Source organism: Marmota marmota, unplaced genomic scaffold, assembly GCF_001458135.2.
Source record: "Marmota marmota marmota unplaced genomic scaffold, marMar, whole genome shotgun sequence".
Classification (NCBI taxonomy): domain Eukaryota; kingdom Metazoa; phylum Chordata; class Mammalia; order Rodentia; family Sciuridae; genus Marmota; species Marmota marmota.
The window spans coordinates 50,406,494-50,431,081 of NW_025999977.1; positions in this window are offsets into that span (position 1 = coordinate 50,406,494).

Sequence of the window (24,588 nt, forward strand, 5' to 3'; positions counted from 1 at the left end):
ATACAGATATCTTATTTCTTATAGTAAGAGGTCAAGAAAAGTTGAAGAGGAAGCCTGAGACATAATTATAATAGTGGAGTGTCTACAAATATTAAATCTTCAATCCTAGAAAGTCTCTTAGACTCAAGTCGGGCTCTGGTTAGAAAAAAGTGGGACTGAGACTTGGGCTGGTGATAACTGAATTGCTGCACTAGTAAAAGTTGAAAACCCATCTTCCTGAATCCCCTGGACCTGGAGTATCTGACTCCTCCCTGTTAAGGAGTTGCTCCCCTCTGCCTGAAGATAATGCAGAAGTTCTTGTCTGGTATTTTCTTCTTAGACTTTACCTCTAGCTCCCTCCCCAGTGAGCATAGACTGAATCCTGAGGATGCTGAATTGAGGAGGTTGGGATGTAAAGCTGGGTTATGGAGAGTTCATTGATAGAGAAGCATCTTTCCATGATACGGGAATCGATATTCCTTTATGGTCCATAGAAAGCAGTTAAAACACTGCTGACTCTTGAATGCGTGGGAAAAGTATGCCTTGCACTAAGAGAAGTAGCTACAAAAGGCTCAGAAAAAACAAGCATGCTAAAGTGAATCTACCATTTCATAGCCATAAAATTTAGTTGAGCTCAGGGGACAGCAGGATTAGTAGGCAATGAGGTTTGTGCTGGTAAGAGGGGAATGAGCACTGATGGGAAGCTTGGTGGTGGCTCTTCTCTCTAGGACAGGGCTGATGGCAGTAGATGCCCCTCTAGAAATGAGAGCCCTAATAGCAGTGGAATGGATTCCTGCAATATGTGTGGCCAGGTGGTAGCATAAAACCATCAGAAGCAAACTGTAAACCTTATAGCAAGATTGGAGTGGCAGCCAGGTGGTTCTGACAGATGAAGAGCTAAGGACCTGTTAGTCCATAAGAACTGGTACACAGATGGAGGACCAGCAAGGGTATTGCTCAATAAGTACAATCAAGAGGAAATAAGGATTACCAGGAGGTTGACACCCACTGTCCCAATTAAAATTCCTCAGACCTTGCCAGTCTCCTGACTGAACTTATTCCTAAATTCAGAACACATTGGCTAAAGGATAGTTCCACTTCCCAACAAGAACACCCCTATACTGCACAGAGTACATACAGGAACAGATCCTTCCTTAAGGGGATCTTCTGCTATTTACTTAGATATTCATGTACACAAGGGATATTCTGGAAAAAAGGAATATTCAGCATTTTGAGAGTTAGTGGAAACAGGTCATATTGACACTGATAACAAAGAAACTTGTATCATGGGTCCTCTGTGAAAGTGGGCATATAGGGGAAATGGGTCACTTTGGATAAATGGAATAAATGAAGTTCTGGCTCTCAGGAGGTCACAAAGAGTCTACGAATCTTCCTGGTTGTCATTTCAGTAATCCCTAACATCGGAATGTATATCCTTGGTAATTGGAAAAAAAATTATACTGACCTGTAAAGTAAGGGCTATTGACATGGAAAGGCCAAGTGGAAACCTCACAACCTGCCTTCTCCCCAACAGTGATAATATATAACCAGTGTTTTCCACAGGGACTGGCAGAGACTAAGGAGGGCTCCCCCAGGTAGCCCCATTTAGGCTGCTATGCAAGATGTAGAATCTTGGCTGGAGCAAATGCAGGTGCATGGTATGCTGTCACTGTCTTGTAATGATTTCTTTTCCTTCCCTTCCAGTGAGGGGGGCCAGACGTGATCTGCCTTCACCTGGGTCAGACCACAGTGTATATTGATGGTTGTCTGTGGGGCTGGGCAAACTCTCCACTTCTCTTCATATTATAGTGTCAGGTTTCAGGGGCACTAAATAGCAACCCCTTCATATTTTTGATGCTATTTTGCATTATATTTTTAAAATTTCAATTTTTAACTGTGGCTAGTTTATAAAACTGAAATTTATTTTTTTGCCTGTTGATCTTGTATCCTGCAACCTTTCTAATCTCACTTGCATAGTGAGGATGCTATTTCTAGCCTTCTTTTTGTAGATTCCTTGGCATTTTCTATATAGATGATTATGTCGTCTACAGATAAAAACTGGTTTTCTATCACTTTTACAGTCTCTATGTTTTATTTCCTTTTCTGTCATTTTTCTAAGATCTATTTATAATGTTGAATAGAAATGGTGAGTTTGAAGATCCTTGTTTTTCACCTGATCTTAGCCAGAAAGTGTATAGTCTATTGCCCTTAAGTATAAAGTTACTTGTAGTTGTTGGTTGATAACAGTTTACATAGAAGATGCTCCCTTCTATTTCTAGATATTTGCAAATTTCTTTAATGAATAGGTGTTGAGTTTTGTTGAATATCAGAGTGAATTATATTTTTGATTTCCTATGCTAAACCAAACATATATTATTTAGAAAAAAATCCCTCTTAATCATGACCTCTTATTATTAAAAATATTTTTTTTAGATTCTATTTGCAAAATTTTTGGTAAGGATTTTTGCAACTATTTTCATCAGATAGATTAATTTGTAGTTTTCTTTTCCTATAATCTTTTAGGTTTTTTTTCAATGTGACACAGGTCTTATAGAAAGAGCTATGCAAAATTCCCCCATTTTTAGTAAAGATTATGTAGAATTACTATTTTTTCAAAATTTTAAAATGTATTTACTTCTTCTTGAGTGAGTTTGTATCTTTTAAGAAATTAATTCCTCTCAGTTACAGTTTCAAATTTATTGGCTTAATGAAATTCTTGATAGTTCCTTGTTTTCCTTTTATCCTCTGTAAGATCTGTAGTGATTCCCCATAGCTCATTCCCAACATTGGTAGTCTACTTAGACACAATGTGTTTGCCCTTGGTAAGCATCTTAAGCACAACCAGGAGACACAAGTGCAGTAAGGTTAATTGGATCAAGTAAAGAGAGCCCTGGGAAACTCCCCAAGTGCTCTCTCCCCAAACAAGGTAAGCAAGGAGCTCTTGCTGGGAAAACTGATGTGTATTTATATTGGAGAGACTCTCCAGCCCATACAGGGGTGGTATATCCTGAGCACGCTCAGTTGAAGATCATGCTTCTTCATACCTTGCTTGTTCAAAAAGAGGTGGGTTAGGAACTTCTCTGGGTGAAGAATTAGCATTACAAAGAGATTATGATGAGCAAGGTTTGCTCTAGGTCACCTAGAAGAGTGAGCCAAGTAGCCAAAATTCAATGATTTTGGCTATTTCCTTGGGTTTTCTTTGGGAGGACCATATCTGATTTTCTTCTGTTATAGACAATGAATTAGTTTTGTATTATTTCAATCCTTTTAAATAGATTGAAACCTGTTTTATGACTTATAATATATCCTGGGATATATTTCATGTGTTCTTGAGAAAGAATGTACATTCTTCTTTGTTGTATGTAATATTAATAGGCAGTTTTAAGACTTCTATATATTTCCTGATTTTCTGTCTACTTGTTCTATTAATTATTGAAAGGAGATTATTGGGTTTCTTTATTTTTCCTTTGAATCTATTAATTTTAGTTCATGTTTTTTGAATCTCTACTATTATGAATTAATATTTAGAATTAGTATGTCTTCTTGATTATCAAATAATCCTCTTTTTCTCTGATTTTATGTTTTGCTCTAAAATTACTCTCTCATATTTATATAGTCTAGTCCAGTTTTCTTTAGCTTTGTATATTTATATTTTTCATACTGTTATGTTTACACTGTCTTTGTAAGTGTGTGTGTGTGTGTATGTGTGTGTGTGTGGTCAACCTATATTTGGGCCTTGTTTTTCCATTCACTTTGACAATCTTTGCCATTTAATTATTCTGTTAGATCATTTACATTTAATATGACAATGGACATAGTTGGCTTTAAATTTATCGTTCTGTGTAGTTTTCTATTTGTAATACAGTTTTTCATTATCCCCTGCCTGGGTAAGTCTTGGGGAGTGTTCAGGATTCTTCTTCCTGGTGATTTCCCCTGGACTTGGTAGTTTCCTCACATCCGTGTTGAGTTGAGTACTTAGCTAAGGATTCAAGAAGCACCCTTGGCAGCTCCTGGGAGTTCTCTCCCTCTCTGTGCAGTTCTCTGGTCTCTGGAGTTTTGCCCTATGGATTCTAACAACTTTGGCTCCCTGAAGTTCCAACGTTGTCTTTAACACTCCAAGAACCCCTGGGGTTCAGTTTGTTTCCCCCAGTGTAGACTCTCTTTGGGCAAGAATTTGGGAGAATGATCAGTGGAGGAGGAGAAGGACGACAAGGAGGCTGGTGTGTACAATTCATGACTCTCTGAAACCTGCGGTGGAAGTAGGGACCATAGTTTATCCCATTAACCAAAACACCCTGGATCTCTTAAAACCTAAGAAAGGGGGTGAGGAAAGTGACTCAGGGCCCGGAGGCCAGCTTTGAAGGGTGCATGTGGGGACTTGTTGCTACTACGGGTGACTTTTACCCAATTTTGCTAGAGACTCTCTAAATAACTGCTAGAATGTACTTCAGTTCCCACCTGAGGGACAGGGATGTTGAAACGTTGCCCACAGAGTCCTGGCTTCTTTTTATTGTCCTGGAAAAAGCAAATCTCTAGAACTTCTGTCAGTTATTCACAGGGGCTGGGGGACACCCTTCCAGGTGCAGTGGTGGGGGGTCCTCAGCCAAGAGGATGAAAGGCACAGGGACTGAGATCAGAAGTTGCTGCCAAGCTTGGTTGCAAGAGCAATAGTACTCAATGCATGGTATAATTTGCTTGCTTATTTCATTTCTCGTCTCTTTCCACTATATTTAAGGATCATGAAGGTAGGAGCTTTTATTTCTTTAATCTGTGAAGTGGATTCATTCTATTGAGTTCTTATACATAGTTGGAGACATGTTCACTTGTCCTTCTCAGAGCAAAGAGAGAACAACTCCCCCACATACTTTCTGGAAAATTCTGGGCAAGGTTTTTGTTGGGCTCCGTCTGGTTCATGTGCATTAGCTCTCAGTCATCTCTACAGCCCTTACTCCCCACTGTAAGGCTGAGTATATTTTTATGAGTTGCAGCCTTATCAGAATCAAATGGAGATGGGAAGGGATGCTTGTCCATGGAAGAAAAGGGTGTTGAGAAGACGACAAAATCATACAGACTGATTACACAAAATGATGTACAAGAGGGCCCCGGTTTTTTAGTTTAGACTAGGCTCGAAGGTTATATCTAGTATAATCCTTGAATACACCCCAGAGGGGTTCTGAGTTCTGGGCTATAGTTCACCAAAGTGATATTCCACCCAGGTCTGTAGTATGAACCACAGAATAATGAAAAATTCTCAGGAGAGCAACATTGGTGAGGAAGTACTTTCAGGAATACTAAAGGCCGTTACAAGAAAATATTTAGACCCTTGTTTTAAAACCATTGTTAGTAAATTACATGTGGATCTTCCCATAGTGAAATTTTAGTCGTTTTCAACATACCCTATGCTTGTCTTATTAAAACCCAAGATCAAAATAACTACTTCTGAGGTTAAAATGGCAATAAACCAAGGTGCTGTAAAGCAGCGGATGCCACCATGAATCTGGACTCCCGACTGTTCACAGATGGGGTGCACAGCAGACAGCAAAGGGGACAGTCTCAGAGCCAGATCCATCAGGATTCAGCTTCCAGCCCTGCTAGGTGTCGGCCATAAGGTCAGTGAAGTGCCTACCCACTGGCTTTTAGCTTCCTGAATTGTAAAATAAGGATGCTGATGGAGACACTCTCTGTAAAACCCTTGAGAACAGCCGACACACAGCGACACTCTGTCAAAGGCACTCTAGGTTCTAGAGACCAGCCACGTAGAGGGAGGGTTGTGGGTTTGCATTGTGCTCCACTTGGATGCTCATGGGCACAGTTCTCCTCTTTCTGTGCCTCTAATGGCTGTCCTCAGGTTGACTAGCAAAGAAAACTTTTGATAATTCCAGAAACATCGGAAGCAGTAAAAAAAAACAAAAATGAGACTTACTTTTTGTTTTTATTATGTGTCAGCACATTTTAAAAGTGTGCAAACAAAAAGGGCATGCAGTTGGTCCTCACGATAGCAAATAAGGCAAGACAGAAAAACAAAACAAAACCCAGAGAATGAATTTTAAAAATCCACTTCTCAGAAGACAGAGCGGGAGAACAACATCCTACTAAGTTTGAGAACAATCATGTGCATGGTCTCCAGAATGTTCTAGTAAGTGATAGCCATCTTCATGTTCCTCCCCTTTTTGGCTGGCCAGCACTTGGATGTGCACGTTAGTCCAGTAGTAGCTTGCTGGACTGTCGAATGGAGGACCCAGGGCAGGCATCTAGAAACACCAGATCCTGAACAGAAACCTTGCCAAGTGAAGATGTTCCCCTGAGAGAGAGCAACGGTACCTTTCTTCTTCTAGGCCAGTTGCTCAGATCCTCCCCAAGAGAGGGTGGACCCTGTGTTTCTTGGGACTTTTCAGATTGTCGCCAGAGTTAAAGTAATCTACAATCTGCAGCCCCTCAGAGCTCCTGTGCCGTGATGTGGAGACAAAGCTGCGGAGACCTGATTTGGATTGCTTTCTATTCAGAGAACTGCTGTGCTTGGGGAAGGTTTTATTGATTCTTGGACTGTGACCAGAAAGGCTGGCTTCCTGACCTGGCCTCCGACAAGTCTTACTCCTCTTAGAGACACATCAACTTGTTCCATTTACCCAATGGGAGGTTTTATTTGCCCCTCTTAGCCTCTTGTAGTTTATTCTTTTTAAAATAATGTCTCTCTGTAATGGCTTATAAGCCATGCAAGATCTTTTTGGCACAAAATCCTATGACATCGCTGTGACTAAAACAGTCAGTATACATACTTGTTATGACTCACAGTGTTGCAGTTAGATGTTTGACTTGTTAGTTGTCGTCTAGCCTCAGATCTCCCTAGAGCTATTCCTCATTTGTGTGGATAACACTGAAATGCTGAAGCAAAGCCCATCTTGGATAGTCTATTTTTTTTTTTGTGTGTGTGTGTGTGTGTGTGTGTGTGGTTCAAATGAATATTGACAATACTTGTGACTGTCATTAAATCTGCTTAGCAGTATTTTTCAGAATGATTCTGATTCTCAAGAGAAGGCCCTATGCCCTCTGTAGTAAATTTTCAGCCACATAATCTCATTTGACCATTATATTTTAATGAGTACATGATTAAGTAGAATGAGTGAGAATATTTGACTAGGCATTCAGAAACATGAATTCTACTTATATTCTTTCCACTTCAGAGCTGAGAGCATCTGTCGCTTAGCATCTCTGGGATTTGACTCTCTCATCTAAAAACTAAATAAGGAAAATTCTAGATAAATACATAAGTATATAATATAATATCATATTATTGCTATTATACTATGTTCCAGACATATTTGCAATAGCTATTTATAACAAGCCAGTAACCATTTTCTGCCCCATTGCAGTAGGAATCAACTGAGAACGAGACAGAGACTGACAGGTAGAGAAATGAATGTTGCTAGTAGTTCTAGGTTGGAGAGCAAGGGTGCCTCTGTGTTCAGTCAGTCTTCTTATTATCATCTGCTTGATTAAAGGACTCAGAACTGCTAGTCACTCACTGCAGGACAGAGCCCAGATGTTCAGCAGGCCATGTGGAAGAGAGGATGGTCTCTCTGCCAGAGTGGAACTGGAAATGACCACATGGCAGCAGGAAGCCTCAATACTGCTTTCTGGTCCACAGAGTGATGTGAACCAATGACATCTGTCCCTTGTGATTCTGCTGACCAGATGTAGCACCTGTCCCACCTCCCCTGGGACAGACTGAGAAACTGCAACTGTTATTCTGATAAAAATCCCTCTGAAAACAGAACTGGGAAACTTCTAAGGGCATATTAAGATAAATAAAAGGAGTAGGAGATGTGGAATGAATCCAATCTTCAGTCTGAATCCTGATATTGTTCTTAGAGTTCTGCTAACTTGGGCAAAAACACAAAGTCTCTGAGCCTCTATTTCCCTGAGAGCATGGGGATAATAATAATGTCAGATTCATAGGATTGTTGTGAGAGAAAAAAACAAGATTACATGAAGATATTACATACATATTACCACATTTGATGAGTCTAGTGCTCATTTAATTTTAAGATGCCTCATTGATTTAACATCAGCATTTGTTAAAAAACAAAACTATCAGATGAGTATATATATTATGAGTAAGACAATTTCCCAGTTTAGAGAAGTTTAAATATAAAAAATAGTACGTGTTTTAGAAGTCTAAGATTTTTTTTTAATGAATTCAGTTGAAAATCAAGGTGCCCTTCTCTTTCACAGCTAGGGACCTTTGCTTCCTATCACTGACTTGTTGAAACGTGAAGTTGGGTATTTGTATTCTCCTTCTCTGGGTGTCCTTTTTTGCATGCCTAACCTTTGGTTGGATGTTCCCCCATGCCCATAGATTCCCTATGTCCTCTTTTCCTTTCCTCCAAACCTCCCACCTTAGCTGCTCTCTCAATTCCATGTCCTATGGATCAAACCCTTCAGGTTAAGGTTGAAGGATTTGATCCATAGGACACGTAATTTTAGAGTTATGAGAAGTAACAACCCAACAACTCCCACCATTTTACAGATGAGGAAACAGAAGGCCCAGAGGGGTGGGTTGACTTCTCTAAGTTTTACTGTGGTTAAGAAGCAGTAAAATAAAGGAAGGCCATTTCTACTAACTTTTTCTGACTTTTTACATTAAAACCCTGTTGGAAGAAGTCCATCTATGGAGAGACATTGAATAATAAAGATAAAAAAATTGAGTTTCCCTCATTTAAGTAGGATAGGAGACCAAGAGATCCTCATGTTTGATGCTCCCTCACAGAGGGGATCTTTGAGGAAGTCTCCAAATGAGTAGCCTTCTTTGAGTAGAATTGATAGCATGACTACACCAATTACAATTGTATACTACGCACAATAATAATAAAACCTAACACTTTTTTTTGGTCAGTAATGGGAATTAAACCTAGGGCCCCAAGTGTGCTAGGCAAGGGCTCTACACCTGAGCTATATCCCCAGCCTAATAGCTAACACTTTTAGAGTACTCACTAGGTGCCAGGTACTATTCTAGTGTTTTCTGTGTATTCTGTTTAATCTTCCCCAGGATGTTGATGTTATTACCGGTCCCTTTGTACAGATGCTTTAACGGAGCAAGGTGAAGTTAACCTGCTCAAGGTCATGTAGCTAGTAAATAATTGCTCTAGTGGATGGAACAAGCACAGCTCCTAAGTGCTTGCCCTTACCCACAATGCTTTGAGCCTGCTTGATGCTGGGCACCATGTTGGCTGCTTTACACCATGTTGTTTCATTTTACTTTTCACCACAACCTTGCAAAGAAGGTCCCTTTCCCACCATAGAAAAGGGATATGAGTCTCAGAAAAGTTAAAGAACTGAACTGTTCAAATATATATCAGAAACAGGGGAATAGGATTTACATTCTCTATGTCGTGATCTGAAGTTACCTTGTGACCACCTTTGGGATGATGTGAGTTGTCTTAGAGAAAGGACTCTTGGGTCCAAGTCTGACTCTACTGCTAAGTACTTAAGTGACCTCAGCTAAGGCATTTGGTAGAATGTTAGACTTCTCATTTGTAAAAATTGCCTGGTGCCCTCAAATGCCAGTTCTCACTGGAGGGAAGGAAGAGGGCTGCCTGCAGACCCTGGAGACCAGGGTTGGACTTCCAGCTTCTACACTCACTGCTGGGCATCAGGTGCCCTCCAGGAGGGTGACCAACTTTTAAAGTCTAACTTTTGTTGTTATTATTTATATAAGCGAGTCACCTTGGAAAAATACAGATAGGAGCTCCTGTAGCAAATTTACACATTTGGGAAGGTAGAGATCTGTTGCTCTTCCCCAGGGCAGATCTGCAACATTAGAAGGTAATAAATATAATGTGTTTCCATAGAGGCAGATGGAAAACTTTGCCAGGACCCCTGTGTAAGAACAGAATGTCCCAATCCCAGAGTTCCTGGATTGTGCTACCAATGTGTTACTTCTGGGTCTAAATGTACAAGAAGCGGGTGCATCATTCCATAGTCTTCCTTTGTTCTCATGGGCTGAATTGAGGGGACTCTGATAATTACAGAGAGTAGTTTTGCAGGTAAGAGAAGCCAGAGTCATTCAAGTATCTTGTGGAAGTCTGCTTAACCACAAATGTCTGCATTCATTGCACTGTGATGTGAGAGGACGAAGAATTTTTTGTGTTAAGCCTCTTAGAATGGGCTTTATTTACTATAGCATCTAATGTCACCTTAATTAATACAAACTGCAATGGGAAAATAGCACTTTTTAGTTGTCTTTTAGGTGTGCAGTGTGGTGTGAGGCAATTTCACATGCCTATCTCATTTAACCATGGAAGCAACCTTGAAATTTCGTCATTAGTTTTAATTTTCCAGATGAAGAACCTGAAACGTAGATAGGTTACATGTTTGTTATTTGTATTTCCTCCTCACCAGGCCATACAGCTAATAAGAGGATACCGTGGGATTGCAACCCAGTCTCTTCACTACCTTCCCAAAGCTAATTATTTTGTTGCAGCTTCTTTCAGTAAAATTGGCTCCTCCCAGAGTGTCAGGAATAGTTGAAAGCAAGAGGGATCCAGCATTTACCTTGATTTGATTTCCAAATTGTGCCTTGATCTGTTGCTTCTTATTTTCACAGGTTCACTATACTTGTTTCATGGATCCTTGGCTCCAGATTCTGCCCTAACCCTACCTGGGGCGCTGTTCCCTCCATGATGGGTTAGACATGGTCTTTAAGGTCTGCCCTGAGGTCCTAGCCTTCTAGGAAGTAATGGATATGGGGAGCACCACGTGTCACTCTGGCTTTCTACTACCTGTAATTGTTGTGTCCACCTCTCTTCCCCAATAGGGAAAGAGAGATGCTGATACTGTGAACATATTTCCTTGGTATTTCACTGTGCCTGTTTTGCAATGTAATGCCAGACTTTTAAAGAATGCAATATAAAATTTTAAGCCCAGTAGTAAAGTATAGGTTACCACATAATAGAACACTTAAATTATTGAGGGGATAGGATCATCCTGAGATTTCTCAAAGGAGTACTTGTGAAAGAGATATGTCTGCTCAATGCAATCTTTGAAAGTAATAATGTGATCTAAAGTGTGTATTTTTTTTTTTGAGAACTAGAAAGGAAAAGGTTTGTTTCTCTACTGGCACATGCACGATTGTCTCCCCTGCCTGACTGGACACCCCTCCAGATGGGTCAGGGAGGACTCCTCCCGCTTAGTCTCTCATTGTCAACCAGGCTGCAGGTACATATGTACTGACATACTCGTAAATTCCTGTAGCTCTCATTGTTCCTTGGAGAATGTACTAACATTTCCCATAGATGTCAATGAGATAAATAAAGACCACAAAATAAAATACGTGCACATTTTGTTGGGATTAAGTATTCAAAGAGTCTCAAATGAATAATGTAGCTATTTCAATTAGATTAATTGTGCATTGATCATGTGAAGGCTCGGGGATGTGTGTTGGAATTATGAGCCAGTAGAAGTCAAGGTTCTGGCTTTTTAGAAGATCTTGTGGTGGTGGTAGCACTGTATATGAGCAGGGAGGGAGCCTTTGCGGCATAATGTGAAGACCTGTAAGATGGCTTACATATGGACTGTGGCCTTGCTCTTTTTTTCCCATCAAAGTCAAGCTTCTTGAAAATATTTTCAATTAAAAAAATTTTTTAAATTTATTTAGATTAGTTATACATGACTAATAGTCTAATAGTAGAATGCATTTATGCACTTTAATATATGTAGATGGGGAATAATTTCTCATTTTTCTGATGGTACATGTTGTAAAATCACATCAGTCATGCAGTCATATATGTACATAAGGTAATGGTGTCTGTTTCATTTTACTCTTCCTATACCCTTATCCTCTCTTATCTCGTCCCCTCCCTTCATTTCTCTCTACCTAAACCAAGGTAACTCTGTTCTTCCCTAGTGCCTTCACCTTTGTTGTGAATTAGCATCCACATATCAGAAAAAATATTCAGTTCTCCATTTCTTCATTTCAACATTCTTTCCCAACCTCCACAAACCTGGCAGTTCAGAACTGTAAATTCCTGAGTGAGATTGGCGTTGAATGTTCGTTTTATCAATATCCCTGTTCAGGTTTTGCTGGATTTATGGAATTGCATAAGGAATGTTGTTTCTTCAGAGGATTTTTTGGTAATATTTCTTCTTTACTTGTTTGGTGGAATTTGTTGGAGAAGTCATATGAGCCTGGAGTTTTGTTTGTTTATGGATCTATAGATTTTATAGTAATATGACTACTATTTAGATTTTCTATTTCTTCCTGTGGATGCTTTAAAATTGTATTAAAATATGTTAACCCCATTTATATACATTTTCCTTTTGACTTTTTTGCTATACATTTAATTATTTTAAGTTTATACATAAAAACTTTAGAAAGTCCATTAGTATTTTTCCATATTTGTTTGGGATTTTTCACCAACTTAACATATCCTTTGCATGTAGTTTCTTTCTATGTTGAAAACTTACTCTGGTACAATCATCTTTTTGCTTTAACATCTTTTAATATTTCCTTCAGAATTTACACTGGTCTTCTGGTGGGAAATTCTTTCCAATTTTATTGAACTAAAAATAGCAATTTCACCCTGACTCCTGAAGAATATATATTGTTGGAATTCCATCAGTATGTACGATTTATACTATAATGTACAAACTTTTAAAACATGGAAAAAATTAAAACTTATTTTAAAAGAATATATATTATTGATTATAGAATTCTATATTGGCATTTGAACATTTTAAGATTATCAGTTAATTTTATTGTGATGTATCTGGCATAGCTGATTCATTTTTGATTGTTCATTTTGCCTACTTACATTTTACTAATATTTTCTTATTCTGTGACCTGTCAACTTTCATATGTTTTGGAAAATTATCCAAATTATAATTTTGAACTTTTTTCACCAGCATACTCTGTCTCTTCTGCTTCTAAGACTCAAACTACCCCTTTCATTTCATCCTCCTTTGCTTCAAATGCTCTTTTGTTCTGCATTTTCCACCCAACATGTTCATCATGATCTATTTTACATATTTTCCTCTGACGTTCTTTCAATCCTTTCCATTCATTGAATGTAGCTGTTTTAAATTAACAATTAATCTCATTAATTGAATTTTTACTTTCAGATATTTTTAAAGTTCTTGAATTCATATTTGTCTCCTTTCAAATTTGTCACCTCACTCTTTGTGATTTCCAGCTTTCTGAGAAACTTTTATCTTTTATCTGGCCAGATGTACTGAACAGTACTCTTTTTAAGTCCTTTTCTGTTCAGTTCAGTGCCTGACATTCCTGTGGATCTATTTCTACTGTCTGTTGCTTTGAGTTTTTTATTCATGCTGGTTTTTTCTGTGGATGTACTTAGTTGTCTTTGCTTGTATGCCAGATATTGCTTAAAATGTTTGCTGAAATATTTCAAGTCCCCAGATGATTATCTACCTGTAAGAGGTCTGATTGCTTGGTTGGTTTCTCCAACTACGTAGTAGCATCAGCGACGCTAGATCAACTCAGTACAATTTCTAGATTTGGGATTTTTCTCTACTGTACAGAAAACTTGAAGCTAGATTATAAAAGAAGAAAAAAGAAGGAGGAGAAGTTGTCAAGTATAATTATTTGGCAAATAAGAAAGTGAAGGCACTGCCCATGGAATAGTAAGGTTTGTGGAGGTTGGGAAAGAATGTTGAAATGAAGAAATGGAGAACTGAATATTTTTTCTGATATGTGGATGCTAATTCACAATAAAGGTGAAGGCACTAGGGAAGAATAGAGTTACCTTGGTTTAGGTAGAGAGAAATGAAGGGAGGGGACGAGATAAGAGAGGATAAGGGTATAGGAAGAGAGTAAAATGAAACAGACACCATTACCTTATGTACATATATGACTGCATGACTGATGTGATTTTACAACATGTACCATCAGAAAAATGAGAAATTATTCCCCATCTACATATATTAAAGTGCATAAATGCATTCTACTATTAGACTATTAGTCATGTATAACTAATCTAAATAAATTTTAAAATTTTTTTAATTGAAAATATTTTCAACGCCAATCTCACTCAGGAATTTACAGTTCTGAACTGCCAATTTGAGCATGATGGATTGCTCTTTTTCACATATTATAAAGTCTACTTTATTCACATTTTGTTTAGAATATTGCACATATGTCTATAATAAAAGTTTCCAATTTGAACTTAGGAACATGAGAAGAATAGCTACTTTTTCTACTTACTGAGCCCTGAGAGGTCTAGCCAGTGCAAGAAAGCAAGAAGAACAAATAAAATTTTAAGAATGAAAATAAAGAAATAAAATGATCTTTATTTTCTGAGGATATGGTTTTGTATGTGACACATCTAAAAGAATCTACATCTACCTTCTTAATTTAAAAATTAAATCTAGCAATTGGATAGATAAAAGATCAAAAGAATAAAAGGTGATTTTTTCCAATACAGCAATAAAATGTACATAAAAATAGAGTTTAGAAATTTTTACAATTAGAAAATAAATTTCTAGGAAAAAAGTCTAATCTAAGATATGAAAAACCTCTAGGCAGAGAATCTAGGAAAAATGAATGAAAGTTAAAGTAGATAAAGTGTTAATGGATTGGGAGACTCAATATAATAAAGCTATTAATTCTTCCTAAATGTTTCTACAGATTCTATGTGATCCCCACTAAAATACAATGGTTCATGAGACTATGAAGAACTCTTCCACTTACATGGATAGTAACAGACCCCAAACAGCTAAAGCAACCTTGAGTAAATAAGAGAGCGTGCTTTACTAGATATAAAGACTTGTTTTGCTATAGTATTAAGATTGCATGGTATTGGTTAAAAGACAAATAATCAAGTGCAACAGAATAAACAACTCAGAAAAAAGTCAGACATGTAAGAGCACTCAATCTGTCCTGCTGTAACCATTGGTTACCTATACAGGGGAAGAAAGAAAATGATTATCAAGCCGTATGTAGAATTAATTCCAAGTAAATTGGAGAACTTAATATGGAGAACCAGAAAAATCAAATGTATTGAAGATAAGTTAAAGGAATACCTTGTCTTTGAGAGAGACTTTATTGAAACTAAGCCCAAAAGTTATTTACCATAAGAACATATTGGTAATTTTAGTACAGTAAAGTTAAGAACTTCTGTCCATAAGTAATAAATATTAAAACCATAAAAAAACACAATCCATAGAATACACATAAATAACAAAGACTGTTATTCAGAAAATATGACTATCTCCTATAAATTAATAAAAAGAAGATATACAGTTCAATGGGGAAAATGGGCAAGATAATCAGAACAGACATTTCAGAAAAGAGGATATCTAAATGATTGACATTCAAACGGAAAGATACCCAGATTTATTGGTTATCAGTGAAATGCCACGTGTGATAACCATCACAACCACCAGAATGGCTGCTATTAGAAAGGCACCCACTATCAAGTGCTGGTGAGGTGATGAAACAACGGGGATCTCTTTTACTGCGGGTTTTCTGTGGATGTGTGAATTGGCACAGCAACAAGAACATGTGCTAACAGTGCCTGCTCAAGTGGAGGACACTCTGCCATCCCTGACCTTCCATCCCATTCCACACTATTTAGCTGACAGCAATGTCTGCCAGGTTTTGAGGGGTATTCATAACAGCTTTGATCCTGATGGCCAGAAGCTTGAAACACCTCGAATGCCCACCAGACATCAACGGATGCGAACCCCACCTTTCAGTTAGCTATGTGGACACGTCTTCCAAATCCCTGAAGACAAGACAGGAGGCATAGAATAATGAAGCCATATCATTCCATTCATATAAAGGTCAAAATAGGCAGAATTAAGCTAGAGTGATTAATAATGTATAATTAGGTGCTAAATATAGATAGAAACACAAGGAAGTGATTAACATAAAATCAAAATAGGGGTTCTGTTAGGTTGTGATTAAGCAGGTGGCTTCTTGGAATTTAGAAATGTTCCATTTCTAGTCTTGGGCGATAGTTCAATGAATGTTTAATTTATAATAATTTATTAAGATGTACATTTATTTTTAAGAACTTTTCTGGCTATGTTTATGTTTTTACAATGATATTTAAAAATATCCCTCTCTTCAGCTTGTATCACTTCTTGAGCATCTGGCTGGTATGTCTGAATGTCTAAGGGACACTTCCTGAGCTATGTGCCTTTGGCACTTCACTCTCAACACACCTCCAGGTGAACAGGCCGTACCCCAAACCTGTCTGCCTGCTGAGTTCCCCACAGCGGGGAGTGCCACACCATCTGCTTCCTCCTCAAGCCAGGATCCAGGACTTCATCATGGATTCCTCCTCCTCTCTCCATCACCACCGTCCCTCAACTTCATTTTACTCTTCACACTGTTGGAGCTTCTCTCTCCTGCAGGTTTCTTACTGACTCTGCACTTGATCTCTGTCACCTCCACAGCCTTCTAATGCTCCTTTCTCCCAGTAGGTCTTGCCTGCCTCGTGGTGTCCTCCCTACCATCGTCATGGGCCCTCATGTAAAACACAAATGTGGTCATGCTGGCTCATGCCAGCTTAGGCTAATCATTCTTAACCCTCTTCACGGGCTTATTCATTATCCTCATTCATGATCCGTGCCTCTGAGTCAGTGTCTTAGCTTTCGAAGAGGCAGAATTTGAAGAACAAATCTGTGGCCCTGCTGGGAGCCATTAGCCAAGTAGGTATGACAGTTTCCTTGCCAGCGTACCCCATGTTGCTTAGTGGAAGGACTCGTGGAAATAGGACATTTTGCAGTGACATTGCATGTAGGTGACCTTGCTCAAGGACCAGGGCGGATTAGGGCGTTCCCGGTTTAGGACATTCCAGGTTTAAGGTTATTCCTGCTGGGAATAGGGCATATCCTGCTGCCTGAGTTCCCCTTGAGTTCTCACGGGATTCAGACAGTATTTTTTGGGAGACAGAAGCCCAGTGGAGTGTGGATTTGGGCAGAGAACGTGGATTTCCCCAGAACGTGTTTGTAGACGGCTGGTGTGAGTTCGGGAATAAAGAGTTGCTGTTTGAATCTACAAGCTGTGTGGTGGCTCGTGATTTTGTGCCCAGCCAGACTGCGGCATTTGTGCCCAGCCAGACTGCGGCATGGCCCCAACTGCCCTCTCTCTCACCCCCAGCCTCCTCTCCCACTATCTCCCTGCATTTCGTCCTATAACCTTTCTGTAGGATCGCAGACTATAGGGTGCTCCCATGTGCACTGCCACATAATTTTGCCACAATCCCCTTGGCCATGAGTCCAGGGATTATGATACAGTCAGTATTCAGTAATTGTGTAATGAATATTCTTGATGGAATCAATCCAGAGGCCGAAAGTGTCGCCTCTTGTGATAAGATTCCGGAGACTTCTCTGTCCATTTGCACCAGACCTCAGAAAGCTGACAAAGCAATTAAAACAGAGGAATGTCACAAACAGAGCTGCAGAGAAGAAAATGCAAGTGGTTCCACAGCAAAGATTGGCTTGTTCGGAATTTATCAATTTGGGCGCCATGTTGGAAGATTGATTTTTTAGAACAAATCTGCTGTGTCTGCAGTTAGCCTCTTCAGCATTCCATCTGACTTCTGCTTGATGGGTGGAGGCATTACTTTCCATTGATTATTTTTACTCAATACATGATGGAAAGACCATATTCTTGAACTGGCTATAAAGTCATACATATTTATATCCCAGTTATTTGCCATGCAGAGAAATAATTAAGTCATGATAGTTAACATATATTTAGTGACTAGTTATTGATTTTTACAGCTCTAATCTGAATCCTATAACAATTCACTAAAATGTCTTAGAGAAGGCTGCTGTTTTATTACTGTAGCAGATGGTCATCTTATGTACATGGATTCAAGAATCTAGAAAAGATCAGTAGAGGGTAATTTTATATTCTTATGAATACAGAATAAGAGATTTAGAAAAAAATGTGAGCTATCTTCCAAGTGTCAGATGATGTGACAGTCTCAGAGGGCCAAATAATAGATTCACATATTCACATGTTCATAGCTAATGAAGTCAGGACTGGGATCCAGTTCTCCTCTCAGTCCAAAGCACTTTCTTATTCCAAGAATTGTAAAAAACACATAAATGATGCAGAATCTTGGCTCACTTAGGAAAAAAGGGACAGTATCCCATTGTGTGGTTTATCTGGGACAGATATGTGGATTCTTTATACACATGAGTAGTAACAACGATGGTAAGAAATTTTACTTTTTGATCACCTATGATCAAAATACCTACAATCTCTCTGGTCCTCACTATAAGAGCATGAAGTGTAATAGTTATGGATGAGTGTAATGGTTTAGGTGTGAGTTTTCCCTAAAGTCTTGTGTATGAGACAGTGCAAGAATATTCAGTGGTGAAATTATTAAGTTATGAGAGCCTGAGTCTAACCAGTGGATTAATCCACTGATACAGATTAACTGGGTGGTAACTGTAGACAGGTAGGGTGTGGCTGTATGAGGCAGGTCCCCGGGGGATGCCTTTGGGGTTTATGTTTTGTCCATGGTGAGCAGAGCTCCCTCTGTGTTCTTATTGCCAAGTCTTGAGCTACCCTCCTCCTCTATGCCCTTCTGTCATGATGTTCTGCCTCACCTTGAACCCAGAGTTAGGGAGTTGAGACTGTGAACCAAAATAAACTTTTCCTCTAAGTTGTTCTTTTGGTCACAGTGACGAAAAAGCTCCCTAAAACAGTGAGAAATCTGGGTCTTAGAGAAATCGAGCATCTTGCCCAAGGTCTGTCACACAGCTTGTGTGAGCTCCCTGATCTGCTGTCCCTTGTTTCAGAACAGCCTCCTGTGACATGGACCTCTTCAAATCAGGGTCCCTTACACACTGGAGTTCTCCTGGCTGGCTGTCACCACTTTGCATCTCAGCGGATCCTGCTAAGTGCAAGCTATCTGCTGTATTTGCTTTAATGGAAAACTAGAGCCCAGAGTATTAACAATGTGGAGAAGTAGGATGCCTACTCATTTATTGAATAATTTAACAACATTAATGGAATGCCTACAGTCTTAAAGATTTTGAGCTAGACTTTGAAGCCACAAACCAAGGGGCAGAATAGTGAATGCTTCAGTCCAGTCATGACATTCATCAGTGCCCTGGCACTGGGTAGCCAATCTACCGCACAGCTGCGTTGCAGCTGCTTCTTCTGCGCCATAAGATCAGATCATGGCTATCCAATGCAGCTATTGTATAGAACAGTGGCTCTCACTCCAGGTGATTTACCCCCAGGGGACATTTGGTAATGTCTAGAAACATTTTGGGTTGTCACAGGTGGGGAGCAAGGGCTCCTTCACTGCACAGGAAAGCTCCACACAGCTCCACACAGCAAGGAATTATTCAGTCCAAATGCCGATAGTGCGGAGAAATGCTGAATGAGAAACAGTGAGGCAAGAACGTGAGCCACAGGGCAATGCAGCCACCACAGCCAGGCTCACAGGAGCGTCCCACCAGGTCTCGCCACTGGGACAGGGATTCATCTGCTTTCCCTCTGGTAGCTCAGGGCCTGGGGTCACTGAGGGCCATGGAGAGGTGGTGGAAGTGGTGGAGGGCTAAACAAGACAAGCACCTCGCTTTGGCAATCACTGAGGACACTGTCCTCTTGCCATGTAGGCTGGGACTGCTTCTCTTTTTAAGTGCTCATGGGTAACTAAGTACACCATGAGAGGCTGGGGAGGGGGACGCAAGTCTGTGCCCTGGGGAAGCACAGGACTTGGCAGGGGAGAGGAAGAAATCACACACACGACACACGGCATGGCCGTGGAGTAACAGCACGGATCAACTCGACACAGACTGCTTAGGCGATGCCTGGTTGTCTTCACTCTGAGAAGACAATGAACTGTGGAAAGTGCTGGGAGGAGTCATTGGTCAGTTAGGCTTTTGGTCACCAGATCTGTACACGTGGCCCAGGAGTGTCCCAAGGCTAATGGCTGTGCCTTGGGCTGATGCTGAGGGTGGGCGTGGACTATTTCATTTACCCTCTTTTAAGCACTCTGATAAGGTCTTGTTATTACCTTCATGCTACCCATGAGAATGCTGGAGTGAGGAGGGCTTAAGGGACTGCACCAGGACCACTCCCCACTGGCAGGTGGTAGCTGGGGTTTTCTACAGGGAACCTGGCATGAGAGATGCTTTTAACCTCTAGGCAGTACCAGCTTCCTTGTTATTGGTCCCCATGCCAATTTTACAAAAAGCTACCAAAGGGGCATGACAGCATTTATATTTAATGACTTTAAGTTTTAAAGTACCTACTTGAGGCAAAGGAAAAATTGCATGACTATGTAATACATTGCTCAAAGTTTCTTGATATTTTTAAGTAATAGCAGGGATAGAAAGTTTCTAAAATAAATTTTGTGCTTTTAACAAAATTCAAAGGTATAACAGTTTCCTTTGACATTATTTATAAAAATTATTAATTCTTTACTCAGCCTGAATTCTAGTTTGTTTTTTAAATATAGAATTTTCTTTCTTACTCATGAGTAATATATTATAGTAATGATCATGGTGTTACTTAAAACATGAAGTTTCTGTTTGCAATTAGTTTTCAGAGGAGTATTATATCAGGTAAGGTGGGGTTCTGAAAAAATAATTAAAGGCAAGATGCTTAAAAACAGTTAGATGTAACTTTAGTGCTTATTTTGGTACTTTTACCCATATATGGAGTCCAGTGCAGACTCAGGAAGGAGCTGACCATGGGCAGTGGTGCTGAGGTTGGCCAGACCTTCTATGAAGGCTAATTGAGAGCATCCACCTTTGCTGCACGCTCAGTGATCTTAGACCAGCAGCTTAACATCGGCCATGGTGGGAATATTTACACCACAGAAGTTGGCAAACTCAGGGGGATGATTGGTAGGCATCTGTTGGCTCAGTCTGGGGACTGTGGGGAGGTTAGGAAGGGGGATAAAAATCAGCCCTGTCCTGCTCATCAGCCAGAGCCTCCAACCCTGCTCCCCAGTGTGGGGATGGGGTGGGAGGGCTCCTTTTTCTCCTTGAAGGAAAGCTCCCTCCACTGAGAGCTGTCCACTCACAGGGCTACTCTCTTCTACTAAGTTCCACAAAGGCCACAAATGGATGAGCAGCCGTCCTGTGCTCAGGGCTATGGCTCCCAAGTTTGGCTCATCATCTAGTAGGTTTGGTACTTCTGCAGGATTTTTATTTGGTTTGTGCAGCTTCCAGTAATGCCACTCTTCTTCCAACTTTGTCTAGATGCTCACTGCCTCAGGGGAAGGCAATTATATTTCTGACTCCAAGAATCAACCACGAGTCATATAAACCAATCAGGATAATCACCCCTGATTTGTTTAAGGGTAGGCTCATGATCGAGTTGTGATTAATTACATGAGGCTGATCACGTCATTTACTTGAGGCTAATTAGGTGAAGCTGTGTCTGCTGCTAGGCTTCTGAGAAGGTCCTACGTTCCAGAAAGAGACACGAGAAAAGATGGCCCCTTCTGCCCTGGACCGTTGCTGGACATTGTATAACATGAGCTATTGAATGCCTGGAATTGTTTCAGTCATGTTTAGACAATAAGAGAAGCCAGCCTGCAGGGAAAGCTGATAAATTCAGAATGGGATTGTGGAGAAATAAGATGTGAGTCCCAGATGACCAAGGTGAGCCACTGAGTTATCCAGAGTTCAACGTGAATGACTCTAAAGTGCCTGCTCATTGCTTAGGCCTTATCGGTTATTTACAACTGAAAAAAAAAAAAAAGAATATGTTTTGAATAAGGCCTGAGATGGATTCTGCATTTTAACTGTTTTCCAAATCATTCTGACAGTCACGTTTGGAAACCTCTGGGTTAAGTTTCCTAAAATGTCATGTGGAGTTTTCTGAGAGGTATGTTAAAATGTTTACCCTCTCCGTTTTTATATGACCAAGTCAGGACTGAGGCAAATGGAGCCCAGGAGGGAGTTGTAACAGGCTGTGAGCATCCTTGTTCATGTGCCCCAGCGTCCTATAAAAATACCAGCTTCTGGGTGTGACATTTAACTGTGTTTAACATTTAGCCGTGTTTAACACAGTGTTGTGGAAAGGTAAGAGGCCTAAATCGCCAAATAACTAGGTGGGCTTAGAAATGCTCTTTGTTCAGTTGTTTCTCAGGTTTTTCATCATACAATTACCTACAGGTGGCTGTTTAAGTGATCAAGAGGGATGATTAATGAGGAAACAATGTGACGATTGGTGGCCTCCAAGCCAACTTACTCTGTTTTCTCCCTTATGGGTGGCACTCCCCTTCGTTCAATAGGACTCGGAAATAACAATAACACTGACAAGTCACTACTGTTCAGCATGAGCAGAGACTGCAGCCGTGTGTCTCCTCTCCCTTTCTGGCTCCTGAGCCCCAGAACCTCCTGAAGTCATTCATGATCAGCCCCTGGCCCTGGCTTCTCCTGATCTGGGCCTCTCCTTGTCAGACGCCTCAGACGGATCTTGGCCTTCCTCGGGTGCCTTTCAGCCTTGAGTCTGTGAAAAACCAAATGACATTCATCACCAGGCATTTAAACAGAGAGCATTAATCATGGTCCCATTTTAAAATAATGAATATCTGCACAAAAAAGCAAACTTTATCTGCCATCCGAAGATTCACTCCTTGGGTTTTGTTATATTTCAGAATTCTCTTTATATCGATGCAATTCCCAAGCCCATGGAACATCTCGATTCCTCCCTTTCCCTCCCTTGCCTTCTCGGGTCCTGTCCACCAGCGAGTCCTAGGGATGGCACCGCTGCCTGTCACACCTTCCCTCTCTCCTTCCCTCCACCACACCTTGCTCACACCCTCATTGCTCACCAGGTCAGCTCCACGGCCTCCCAGCTCTTAGGCCCTAGAACTCACTTTGATCGTTCTGTGTTTTAATTCAATCTTGTGGCTCCACTATGAGGAACTCTCCAAATGCTTCTCATGGAACCCAAATCTTGTTTTCTTTCAAATGGCTTAAAAGATCCAGTATGATACGTTTGGCCCTGCTGACTCTCCTGTCAACTTCACACTTCCCTGCCTGGAGCATGAATTCCTGACTGTGCCCATGGCTGCTCCTTCCCGTCATCCAGGTGTCACCTCTAACACCCCTTCCATAGAAAGTCCTTTCCTGTTTACCAGAGTAACCTGGCTTGCAGATCAAGTCACTCTGGTTTACGTCCTTCTGTGTACACATCATATTCTAACGTGTGAGGGTGTGTTTTCTGGTGCTGGGGTTTGAACTCTGGGGTGCTCTGCCACTGCACTAGATCCACAGCCCTTTTTATTTATTGTTTTAAATTTTAAGTTCCTGCTGGCATTGGACTTGTGATGGTCCTGCCTCAGTCTCCCAAGTACCTGGGAGTATAAGCCTGCACCACCACACCTGGCTTAAAGTGGTCTATTAAAAACATTTTACTTATCTCTTATCTCTCTTTTTTTTTTTTCTGAAAGGTAAGATGTAGGACAGATCTGACCCTGACTAACTTGTGTCTTGCTCTATTTGGTGTTTCAGATAATTCCTGACTATATGTTATCTATCAATATCTAATAAATTGTATGTTGAATGAGTAAATGAGTGAATGAATGAATAATTGAGATCACGGTGGGTACTCTTTTTAGTATTTTTCAATTTTCACTTTCTAAAATGCTAAGCTGGTATTTTTCTTTTTTAAAAAATTTATTTTTAATATTTTTCAGCTAAAAAAATATAGTAAGGATACTTGAGATCTACCCTCTTAAATTTTTAAGTTCCCAATACACTATTGTTAAGCACAGGCATGGTGCTGTATAGAAGACCTCTGGAATTTATTCATCTTGTATAACTGAAACTTTATATACCCATTGAACACCATTTCCCCTCACCCCAGGTCCTTTCTCTTCTTCTATGAGTCCGACTACCTTACTCACATAAGCGAGTCACATGGTATATGTTCTGTGGTGTCATGACTCGTACATCACGTCCTTCCAGTTTGTCCATGTGGTGGAACGTGGCAGGAGTCCTTCCTTTTGAAAGTGTCACTTCATCCATTCATTCACTGGTGAACATTTAGGTTGTTTCTGTATCCAAAGAATTGAAGTGAGGACCTCAAGGAGACGTCTGTACTCTTGGGTTCATGTTTATTGCAGCCGTACCTGCAAAAGCCTGCATTTCTCAAGTCTGAAAAAATGATCACAAACCCCTGAGTGTCCCTCACATGTGCACAAATGAGAAATGAATTTAAGTTCCTCATGATTATAATTCTTACAGGGACATAGAATAAAGATATATTTACAAACAAAACAGTGAAACAAATAAAATTCAAACAAACAAGATCAATGTGACAGGTAAGATTTTGATGGAACCAACCCACCATTCACTGTGTGAATAGAATACTGTTTGCTAAGAGGCACTTGCTTTGGAGTTCAAACCACTCTCCTGTCCTTGCTTTGTGATGATTTAAATTTCTCCTGGCTTTTCTTCTTTGAGCTACTGCAGATCTTAATTTCTGCATCACGCTATGCCTACTATATATTTGGAGTGAGTATGATATAGTGGAGACACCCCACCTCTGACCTTTTCTCATGGACCTCTCTTAACCACATTCTGCTCCTGGTTGCAATGTGATTTTTAACCTCAAGTAAATACAGGCAGTGGCAGCATGTTGCAGGCTTGTTTTGG